Here is an 11,396-nt window from a genome sequence, read left to right on the forward strand (position 1 = left end):
CATTGATATCCCTTTCCATCTTTGAGTGTAAGTGTAATTGTAGGACTGTATAAGTGGTAATTGCATGCCTGTTTGCTTAACTAATCATTTTTCTTTTTAATAAAGATTGGTTGTTTCAGCCAAAGTGTTGTCTGGGGGTTCCTCTACTAAATACATTTTCTGTAACCTACCTAGAGGCTCGAACCAGAAAACTAAGTTGGGTTTTATTTCACCCTTATCTTTAACTATTTAATATAAATTGGGACTATTCAACATAAAGGCTACAACAGTGAGTGTAATTAACCATCAGAACAACTTATTAAGAGATGCAGTGGATAATCCATCATTTGGAGTCTTTAAATCAAGACTGGCTGTTTGTTTCGAAAAGATCCTCTATTGCTCAAAAACAAGATATGGGCTTGATGCAAGAATCACTGGGTGAAATTCTCTGGCCTGTTTAATGCAGGAGCTCAGACAAAATGACCATAATGATCTCTTCTAGCTTTGATATCTATGAATCTGTGACCTAATTTGTCTCTTTTATCCCTAACATCAATTACGCTATGATAGTTCACTGAGAGTCAGTATGATCCAGGGGGATTGATCAGTACTCTGAAATTCTGGCAGGCAGGCAGGGATCTATTCCTGGCTTTGCCACTGACCGGCTTCATGATCTTCAGGCTGTCACTTCCCACGTTCTCTCTCAGTTTCCCCAATTCTAAACTTGAAGCTTTTACTTTGTCACTTAGGAAGGAAGGGAGAGACTTTGAAAGGCACAAAAAGGACATGGGGTAGGTGCCTAATCATGTTTTTTGCCTTTGGAACTCTTCGCCAAAGAGCTCTATAGAAAGGCTTAGTATTATTATTACATACAGGAAAACAAATATTGCATGTAAGGTTACTAGCTATACTTGCAACATTTACCCACTCTTACCCTTGTCCTCATCATGCTTCAGGGCTAGCTGCACCTTTGACGTCTCTCAGTGCAGATGAGAGGGCTTGAGCCTTTACCTCACTGGGGTGGAAAGCCACAATTCTCCCGCTCTTTAGACCCAGTCCCCGGGTTGCAACACCTATTTACCAGCTGTGAGTGCTTAGCAGGCCTGAATAGGTTCATCTCCCTTTGCCAGACTTGCCCACGGGGAGCTGAGACTGGGGTGAAAACAATGACCCAACCAGCCTTTGTGAAGCCAAGTATCATTTAATCTGAACAGCAGGAATCAAAGCGTAACAGAACAGCTGGCATATGTCTGTCTGACGTGAAGCTTAGATAGGTTTAGCTTATCCAGGCGGCTGGTTCTGGGGGGAATGGTCTGTATCCCTGCAGCCTCTGCATCCCTCTCTCCTAAGCTCCAGTGCCTCAGATTTTCAACCACTCCCAAAGCTCCTTGTTTCAGTTTCCCACCTGTTGGTCCTCCCGTCCATGGTTACCAGCCCGTGCTGAACCCAGCATGGTGGAGGTAGCACTTCAAGGGCACTGACACCAGGACTATCCTTAAAGTACCAGAAAACAAGGAGATATCAGGCATTATTGTCTGCTTCCCAGCCTACGTGGTCTCTAGTCCTATTGGAACTAACCTCCTGGCAGCCATCTAGCAAGCCTCACAATAAAGATCAGATGCGTCAAACATAATATTCATAAGATAGCGCAGGCAACTCACATGTCCCTTACACTCCTTTCCCATGTTCATTCGAATGTTGAGAAGCTGGGACTTGGTTGTTGACTTGCAGAACCTTTTAGATGACATTGCTGCCTAATTATATGCCTTTTTCCCATTCACTGAAGATTACATCATTGCGATGGTTTTCTTCCCAACCCTTTTGTGGATTGCTTTGACTCCCTCAGTGAGAAGATATAATAACACCTTCCGCTACCATTTTGAAATGTCTGTTGCATAAACAAAATAAACGTGTGAACCTGAAGAGGGTTCTTAATTTGTTAACGCTTTAATGACAAAAAGGGTCTGGAGAAAAGTTCCAGTTCTTTCTTTCTTTCTTTCTTTCTTTCTTTCTTTCTTTCTTTCTTTCTTTCTTTCTTTCTTTCTTTATGTTCTTAAAGAAACACACAATGAAAGTACAAAAAGTTAACTGTGACTTGTAAACAGTTTCAAACACCGCATGCTACCCCGCAGGTCTCCAATATAGAGGTCTGCTCAAACCTAATTTTAACGTCCAGCCTGAACATGACTAGGCCACAGTCAATCCAAACCTGACCCCAGCCTGAGGGTGTCAAGTTGTTTTTAGACCTGACCTGACCCAAACACAACACTTGTAGTCGGATTCTGTAGGGTTCAGGTTTCCTTGAACAGTGCGCTGAGGTTTGGGGTGGAGTGTGAGCCAAGGAGACTGGGGTGCAGAGGGAGCTCAGGCCGTGCCCAGGACTCTGGAAGAGGTGGATGTGGAGATAGGCAGTGGGGAAGACCCCCACCTTGGCCTCAGAGACACACGGAAGGCTGAGGAAGCAGTGGGGTCAGGGAACCTGTGGTGTGATGTTGTCCCCACTTCCCCGCCCTGACCACCCATAACTGCTGCCTGCCCGGCTCCTTGCTACCCAATGCCTGCTCTTGCTTTTGCACAACTGGCAGCAGGTCCTGCCCTGGAGGGAAAACAGCCCTCCACCCTGTTCCCAAAATAATGTGGCTCTGCTCAGCCTCTTCTTCCCCACCTCCAGCCCCTGTCTCCATGCACCCCTTCTCCCTGGCTCTGAGGGGGCTGGGCTAGTGTTGGAGCTGGGGCTGGGTTACACCATCTTACAGTTTGAGTTTTCATACGAAACCCAAACCTGACATTTGTGAAACCCTTCTGCCCATCTGAATTGGCAGCAACAAGGGACGGGTTCAGTATCCAAGGGATCCGTTTCAATAACACAATGCAAAACCGGCTCGAGCCCCCACCCAGTGACCTGGGACAATTACATAGCACCCCCCAGGTGCCTTTAGGAGGCAATACTTCCCCTCTCGCAAACATGGAGTCTGAGTGTAGCAAAAGCCTTTTAATAAAGGAGGCAAACAATGCGGCATTATGTTGGGGAAACACCACAAACAGGATTCCTAACATAGACCATGAGTAAAAGACCTCCTCTCCAAGTAAGTTTGGCAGTGTCCTTTTCCTCTCAGGGTCTTAAGTCCAGCAACCCTAAAAAAATCACCCAAAGTCCCAAAAGTCCAACACCCCAAAAGTCTCTTGAGTCCAGCAACCCCCAAATCACCCAAAAGTCCAACAACCCAAAGTCTCTGTCCCTGGTCGGTGCAGACCCAAAGTTCAAAAGTTTATCTGCAGAGTTTTACCTCCCAGCCTGGGTGGAAATGCCCCCCTCCCAACAGGGGTGTTAAGGGGCACCTTACATGGTCAAAGGCCAACTGCCCAACCTCTCCATGGGGTTCTGCTGCAGCCTTCACTGTGAGCCACTCTGCCAGCCACTCTGCTCCACCAGGCTTCCTGTCAGCCACTTCAGCTGTCCCGCCAACTGCTGCACTCCACGAAGTGCTCAGCCATATATCTTCAGCCTCCACCCCCACTACTTAACACAGCACTCAATGATTTCGGCTCTTTAGTGAATTCAGCTTGCAGTAGGGTGAACCCCAGTGCTAGTGCACCATTGGCCCAAGGTGAATTCAGCTCAGCAGCCTGTAACTACACTCCTAATAAAATCAAGATTAGCTCTGATATTCCACAGTGAAGAGAGAGAGAAAGAGAGAGAGAGAAAAGGAAATGTAATGAGCATTTCAGGCCTTCAAAAGGAGCCCAAGCCATCGGGTAAAAATACCTATCCCCAGCCTTTCTCTCTATTCACTGGGTTTTGGAACCTATGTCCCTTGTCTAGTGAGTGCTACTTAGTTGATGGTGAGTCCCTTCTTCATTAAATGCTAAGGACAGTTCTACTGCCCTTGATTCATATAATCAGGGGAACAACACTTTATTCTTCCTGCCCCAATAACAGAGAAACTGGGGATCCCACAGCAGTCAAAGTGAACATTTGGCCTGCCGTGGGCTCCGACTAGGCGGGGTGGGTGTGCCTATGCAAACAAGATCAGCCTCTGAAGTTCTTTTCCACAACTTGCCACAATTCACCACCAGATATCAGGGTAGAGCTCATCCTGACTCTGCTTACATTTGTAATTGGGTCCCCTTGGGCTTGGGTCGGGTTGACCGTCTCTCTACTTCAACAGAACTGAACCTTCAGTACATTAGAGGTCCTCATTCATCTCTTATTTCAGTCACTTGGGTCACCTTATGGGAAACTGCACTTTGGAAAGTCATTGCTTTGCTTCTGACCCTTCCCAGGGATCCTTGTTCCTCAGGTAGTAGATGAAGGGTTGAAAATGAAAGATATTGCTGTATGAAGCAGGGAGAGGACCTTGTTTAAATCTGGTGACTGTTTCTTATAGAGACCCCAGATAAAATTATGATGGTCTCTGGTGGGGTAGAATAGGCCTAGAGGCCCCCTGCTCGAGGCCTCAGGGTCCTGCCACACCCATCCCAGGAAAGGAGCAGTAGAGAGGTCCTCCAAGCAGGCTAGAGTTGCTGTGGGGGAAGTAGCCAATCAGAGAGGCTGCAGGGAGTAACCAATCAGGGCCCAGGAGGGCCATATAAAATGAGCTGCAGAACTAGATACAGTCAGTTCCTTGTTGGAGCCAGTGGAGTGCAGATGAGGGATCCTGGCTGGCCAAAGGGAACTGCAACACAACGGGCAGCTCAATGCTGGCAGGGACCGGGGAAGTGAGCAAGAGTTCCTGGATGGATGCTGGGTCTGAACTTAGAGGAGCCTGAGCTAAGGCTAAGGCATCAATGGCGGGTGGGGCTGCAGGGAAGTGGCCCAGGGAACTGAAGACAGTTTTGCTAAAGAGACATGGTGGCACATGACTGCTATTCTTAGGGTCCCTGGGCTTGGGCCTGGAGTAGTGGGTGCGTCTGGGTCCCCCACATAGGCCACTGAAGAAGGGCCTACAGTTGGACAGCAGTAAACCCTCAGAAGGGGACTGAACTGTCATGAGGCCCAGCTGGCTGGAGAGCTGGGGCCAGAACAGATTAAGAGGGTGAAACCATTGCCTCCTCCCTTTGGGTATGGCCTGATACCAGGGCTGGGACTGTTTAAAGACTGCAGACACACCTGACCAGAAAGGGATGCTCATGAGAGGTGGGACCTATGCCATTACGTGGTCCCATAGGAAACAGAAACAATCTGGAGGTGTGAGGAGCAGGTGGAGAAGACTTTTCTCTGAACTGGAAGGGATCCTTTGGATGATCAAGATGACCCTAAAGTAGGAAGCTAGAGTTAGTAGAAATTGGACCACCATGTTATTGAAAAACAACTAGAGCGACCAAAAGATGTTAACACTGTATTTATAGACTTTGCAGCTGCTTTTGACTGAGTGTATCAATCAGTGCTGTGGATACTGCAACACCAGTATAGGATACCTGAGAGCTTAGTGTGCATCACGGAGCAACTGTACTGCAGCACATTTATTTGTGTGTGGGTCAACAGTTGAATTACAGACTGGTTTTCCGTAGAATCAGGAGTACAGCTGGGATGCCTTCTCTCACCCCCCAAATATCTCCTTCCCAGGATACACATACAGTGTACTTGGTTTGGGAACTTGAAATATGATAACCCTTGTGGTCGCTCCGTTCTCACGGTCTCGGTTTCCAGAGCTGGTGGGAGAAAGTCTGCCCTGCTTGCAGCAGCCACCTCCCCCCAGATCCTGGGCTAGGCACTGGGCTTGTGTGACTGATATCAAAGCTCAGGCTTTGCAACTGTGCATCTAGCAGCCATGGGACTGAGGGAGGGCAGCCGAGGGGAGCAAGGGGCGGGTCCCACTCTGCATGCAGGGAGCGTGGGGAAAGTGACCCAGCTGCTGAGAGGCAGGTGCCCAAGCGGATGAGTAGGGAGTACTTCGGGGAGCATCTCATGGCGACCAAACTCCATGGGCAATGGCCAGCTCCATGGGGTGTTGCCGGCCAGCGCCAGGCTTCTTTGGCCAGAGGCAAGAGCATGTCAGATATGCAGCTTGGAGTTGTGCCACCCGCCCTGCCTCAGGAGAGGCCAGTAGTACAGAGGCAACCTGGCTCAAAGAGCAGGGCAGGGAGGGCTGCCGGACAAGCGAGCCAGCACCCCAGCTCCCCTAGCATGGAGAGCCTATGTCCTGAGTGGGCCAGGCAGCTTCCAAGGGGCCAGCTCTGTGCTAAATGGAATGCAGAAATCGGGTGGGGGGGAATCTGACCCTTCATGCCTCCTCCACTCATCACCTCTAGGAGGCACACGTGCGTTTGCTCGCCCCCGGGGGCTAAAATGCTTAGTTATGGCTCTGGGGTGGCTAGAGTGGGGGACAGGAGCCTGGCTGGGGGAGCTGGCTAGAGTGGAGGGGTGGAGACAGGGCTGGCTTGAGGGGCTGGTTGGTGGTGGGCAGGGGTCAGGAGCCTGGCGGGAGGGACTGTCCAGAATATAAAAGAAATATAAAGTAAATTAAAATAATATATTTTTTAAAAAACATTTAAAAATAAAATGTAAAACTTGAAATAAAATGTAAAATAAATAAAATAAATAATAATAAAAAAGTAAGCCCCTGCTTGGTGAGAGTCCAGGGGACTTGTGCTCCTCCATCCCACTTCAAGCGCTGCTAGTTACAGCCCTGAGCCACGCCGCTGCTTCCTTCAACCTCAGCTCTCTAAACTTTTTGTGAAAGCATAGTTTCTGCTGCACGGCAGACATGACCCCGCCATTGCAGCCATCTTGTTCCCAACTGATGCCAGACTGCATCTTGCTGGGATTATCTGAGTACCTCCTTGTTGGTGCCGTTATCAAACGCACCGATGTTAAGAACATGCTGTAACTTTTAACACTGAAAAAAATGTTTTGATTTCCTCTACTCAGCTGTGTATAATGGATATATTTCTGCTCCCTATAACACAGTTGACATCACAATGGCATTGAACACTAATCTTTTAGGCCTGGTCCACACTAGTACTTTAATTCGAATTTAGCAGTGTTAATTCGAATTAACCGTGCACGCGTCCACACCAGGAAGCCATTTAATTCGACATAGAGGGCTCTTTAGTTCAACTTCTGTACTCCTCCCCGACGAGGGGAGTAGCGCTAAATTCGACATGGCCATGTCGAATTAGGCTAGGTGTGGATGCAAATCGACCTTAGTAGCTCCGGGAGCTATCCCACACTGCACCACTCTGTTGACGCTCTGGACAGCAGTCCGAACTTGGATGCTCTGACCAGCCACACAGGAAAAGCCCCATGGAAATTTGAATTCCTTTTCCTGTCTGGCCAGTTTGAATCTCATTTCCTGTGTGGACGTCGTGGCGAGCTCAGCATCACTGGCAGCGATGCAGAGCTCTCCAGCAGAGGTGTCCATGCAATCTTAGACTAGAAAGAGGGCCCCAGCATGGACTGACCAGGAAGTCTTGGATCTGATCGCTGTGTGGGGCGAGGAGTCTGTGCTTTCGGAGCTGCGCTCCAACAAACGGAATGCAAAGACCTACGAGAAGGTCTCCAAAGCCATGAGAGACAGAGGATACAGCAGGGATACAACGCAGTGCCGCATGAAAGTCAAGGAGCTGAGACAAGGCTACCAGAAGACCAAAGTGGCAAACGGATGCTCCGGAGCCCAGCCCCAGACATGCCGGTTCTACGAGGCACTGCATGCCATTCTCGGTGGGTCTGCCACCACTGCCCCACCAGTGTGCGTGGACTCTGAGGATGGGATACTGTCGACGGACTGTTCCTCGGAGATGTTCGCAGACGGGGAAGATGAGGAGGACGAGGCAGTCGACAGCGCTTACAACGCTGATTTCCCCTACAGCCAGGATCTCTTCATCACCCTCACTGAGATCCCCTACCAACCCTCCCCAGCCGTTACCACGGACCCTGAATCAGGGGAAGGATCAGTCAGTAAGTGCTTTAAACATGTAAACATTTATTTCTAACAGAACAGGAATATTAACTATGCGAAAAGAAGGTCAATAGATATGGGGATGGAACAGAAATCCTCTTGGGAGATTTCCGAGAAGCTGTCCTGCAGGTAATCGAAAAGCCTCCGCATGAGGTTCCTGGGGAGAGCTGCCTTATTGGGTGCTCCATGGTAGCACACTTTTCTGCGCCAGGCTATCATCAGGTACTCCGGGAGCATTGCCTCCACGAGCATGGCCGCATAGGCCCCTGGTTTGTGCTGGCTTTCACGCAGCATGCGCTCTCTATCTGCCTCAGTGACCCTCCTCAGGGTGATCTCACTCGGAGACTCCTGCATTTAATTACAGTAATTTGTGTACTATTAGTATTGGGAGTGCTTCACTGTTCCTTTGAATAACAATGAGCTTCACTTTACAGCCACGTGGTGGAGGCTGCAGAGTGGCATCATACAGGGATCTTTCCCAGGGAAAAGATGCGAGGGGGTGCAAGAGGGGCAGAGTTTATGCTTTCAGGATTGCCTGTAGCAAGATGACAGTGGAATACAATGACTTTTAAGCAGCCAAAACTTTTTGGCTTACCATGCCTGGCTGCTCCACGGATTCTGCTGTCCTGCCCCTCTTGTCTGATCTGCAGTGCAATCCCCCAGGCAATGAAAGCGAATTCCGAAAATTCGAACTTTCCCTGAGTGAGTGTTGTGCATGGTCTTGTTCACAGAGACTGACTAGACTATGTTTCCTCTTTGCGGAAATGTATCTTTATAAGGAAGTCAATCCCTTTTTCCCATCACACAGCTACAACTGTGTCCCGACCTGCTCCAGCATGCCCCTCAGAGAGGCTGGCGCAGATTAGGCAGCGCAAGAAAAAGACATGGGACGAAATGTTCGCAGAACTTATGGGCTGCTCCCAAGCCGAGGCGGCCCAGCAGAGCCAGTGGAGGGAGAACCTCTCTCAGCAGCAGCGCTCACACAGCGAACGGGAGGACAGATAGCGTCTGGAGGACCAGCAGGCGACTCAAACGCTATTTGGACTAATGAGGGAGCAAACGGACACGCTCAGGAGCCTTGTGGATGTTCTGCAGGACCGCAGGCAGGAGGACGACAGAGCCCCCCTGCACTGTATCTGCAACCGCCCTCCCCCGCCACAAAGTCCAATACCCCCCTCACCCAAAATAACAAGAAGGAGGTGCGCCAGGGGCCGTGAAAACTGTCACTCCACCCCAGCAGAGTGTTCAAGTACCAAAAAGCTCTTATTCGCTAAATTTTGAGAAGTCCTTCCCTTCCTGGATCACCCAAGCCCAAATCCCAGTTTCGTTCCCTCACTGTGTAGTTGATTATTAAAAATTGTTTGCTGTTCATTACTGTTTCCATCATGTTTCTTTACAGAAGACTTTGTGTGAAGTGGGGGGAGGGGTTTGGTAATTGCATAGGACGGTCACCATTAGCTGGGTACAGACACGGGGGCAGGATGTACAGCAGGTCACACACACAGTGCGGTCACTAGGCACCCTGGTCAGTCTGGGAGGTGTTTTTCATGTTCTGTGCATAGGCTGCAGGTGCCCTGCTCCAGCTATATTTGGAGCTGGGTCTCTCCCCCGGCCCTACCTGGATCGGGCCCTGGCCCCCACGGGTCTCCCCCCGCCCCGCCGTGCTGCGTACCTGCCTGACAGTAGAGCAGCTCCCTGGTGCCCCAGGATCCTAGCGCCTGCCACACACAAATGGCAAGGCAGGCTGCCCTTACCCTGCCCTTCCACCATAGCCCTGAGCCTCTCCAATGCCCCAAACCCTCAGCCCCAGCCAGAGCCCTCATCCCCCTACACCTGCTCCCCCTTCCCACACACCCCTCACCCCTTCCTACGCCCCCACCCCAAGCCCAGAGCCTGCACCCCTCACCCCTTCCTTCACACCCACCTGTAAACGTCCTCCCCCCCAGTCCTCCCCCGCCACAAGGCCACATAGCCCCCGCACACAGAGTCCCGAAAAGGAGGGATGGCAGGCTCCATTGAAACAACCAGTCCGGCAGTGCAGACCGCTCTAGGGGCAGAGCCTGTCATTCCTCGAGTGTAGAAGCAGTCTGTACATCACTGCACACCCTACCCACCACAGTCTGCGTCCCTGTTTCAACCCTTTAACGCGAATTCATTAGTAAAGAAAACGTTGTTAATTAACAAAATTCCATTAACTTTATTTTTAAACATGTGTTGGAAGGGGGGGAAACGTGGTGAACGGGGTATGTAACCGCAGAAGAAAGTCAGCAGTAACTGAAGCAGGGGCAGGTTCAGCTTCTCTGTAAAGAAACTGAACAGTCACAGGTTACCCTGCTCCCCGAGGAACCTAGCTTTCAAAGCCTCCTGGATGCACAGCGCTTCCCGCTGGGCTCTTCTAATCGCATGGGTGTCTGGCTGAGCGTAATCAGCAGCCAGGCGATTTGCCTCAACCTCCCATCCCGCCATAAAGGTCTCCCCCTTGCTCTCACAGAGATTGTGGAGCACACAGCAAGCTGCAATAACAATGGGGATATTGGTTTCGCTGAGATCTGAGCGAGTCAGTAAGCTTCGCCATCTCCCCTTGAGACGTCCGAAAGCACACTCCACCACCATTCTCCACTTGCTCAGCCGGTAGTTGAAGAGTTCTTTGTCACTGTCCAAGGTGCCTGTATAGGGCTTCATGAGCCAGGGCATTAGCGGGTAGGCTGGTTCCCCGAGGATCACTATAGGCATCTCCACGTCCCCAACAGTTATTTTGTGGTCCGGGAAGAAACTACCTTCCTGCAGGCGTCTAAACAGATCAGAGTTCCTGAAAACACGTGCGTCATGAACCTTGCCCAGCCACCCGCCGTTGATGTTGGTAAAGCGTCCCCTATGGTCCACCACTGCTCGCAGCACCATTGAAAAGTAGCCCATTCAGTTAATATACTGGCTGGCCTGGTGGGCTGGTCCCAGGATAGGGATGTGAGTCCCATCTATAGCCCCACCGCAGTTTGGGAATCCCATCGTGGCGAAGCCATCTATGATGACCTGGACGTTTCCCAGGGTCACTACCTTTGAGAGCAGTAACTCAACGATTGTGTTGGCTACTTGCATCACAGCAACCCCCACGGTAGATTTGCCCACGCCAAAGTGGTTCGCTACTGACTGGTAGCTGTCTGGCATTGCAAGTTTCCAGAGGGCTATGGCCACTCACTTCTGCACAGTCAGGGCTGCTCGCATCCGGGTGTCCTTGTGCTTCAGGGCAGGGGACAGCAAGTCACACAGTTCAAGGAAAGTGCCCTTACGCATGCGGAAGTTTCGCAGCCACTGTGATTCATCCCAGACCTGCAGCACTATGCGGTCCCACCAGTCCGTGCTTGTTTCCCGGGCCCAGAATCGCCGTCCCACAGCATGGACATGACCCATTGCCACCATGATCTCCACGGCGCGGCATACCGTGCTTTCTGAGAGGTCTGTGCCACTCTGAGACTTCATGTCCTCACCGCGCTGCCGTTGCCTCCTCGCCCGATTTCT

This window comes from Mauremys mutica, chromosome 12 (assembly GCF_020497125.1).
Source record: "Mauremys mutica isolate MM-2020 ecotype Southern chromosome 12, ASM2049712v1, whole genome shotgun sequence".
Lineage (NCBI taxonomy): Eukaryota > Metazoa > Chordata > Testudines > Geoemydidae > Mauremys > Mauremys mutica.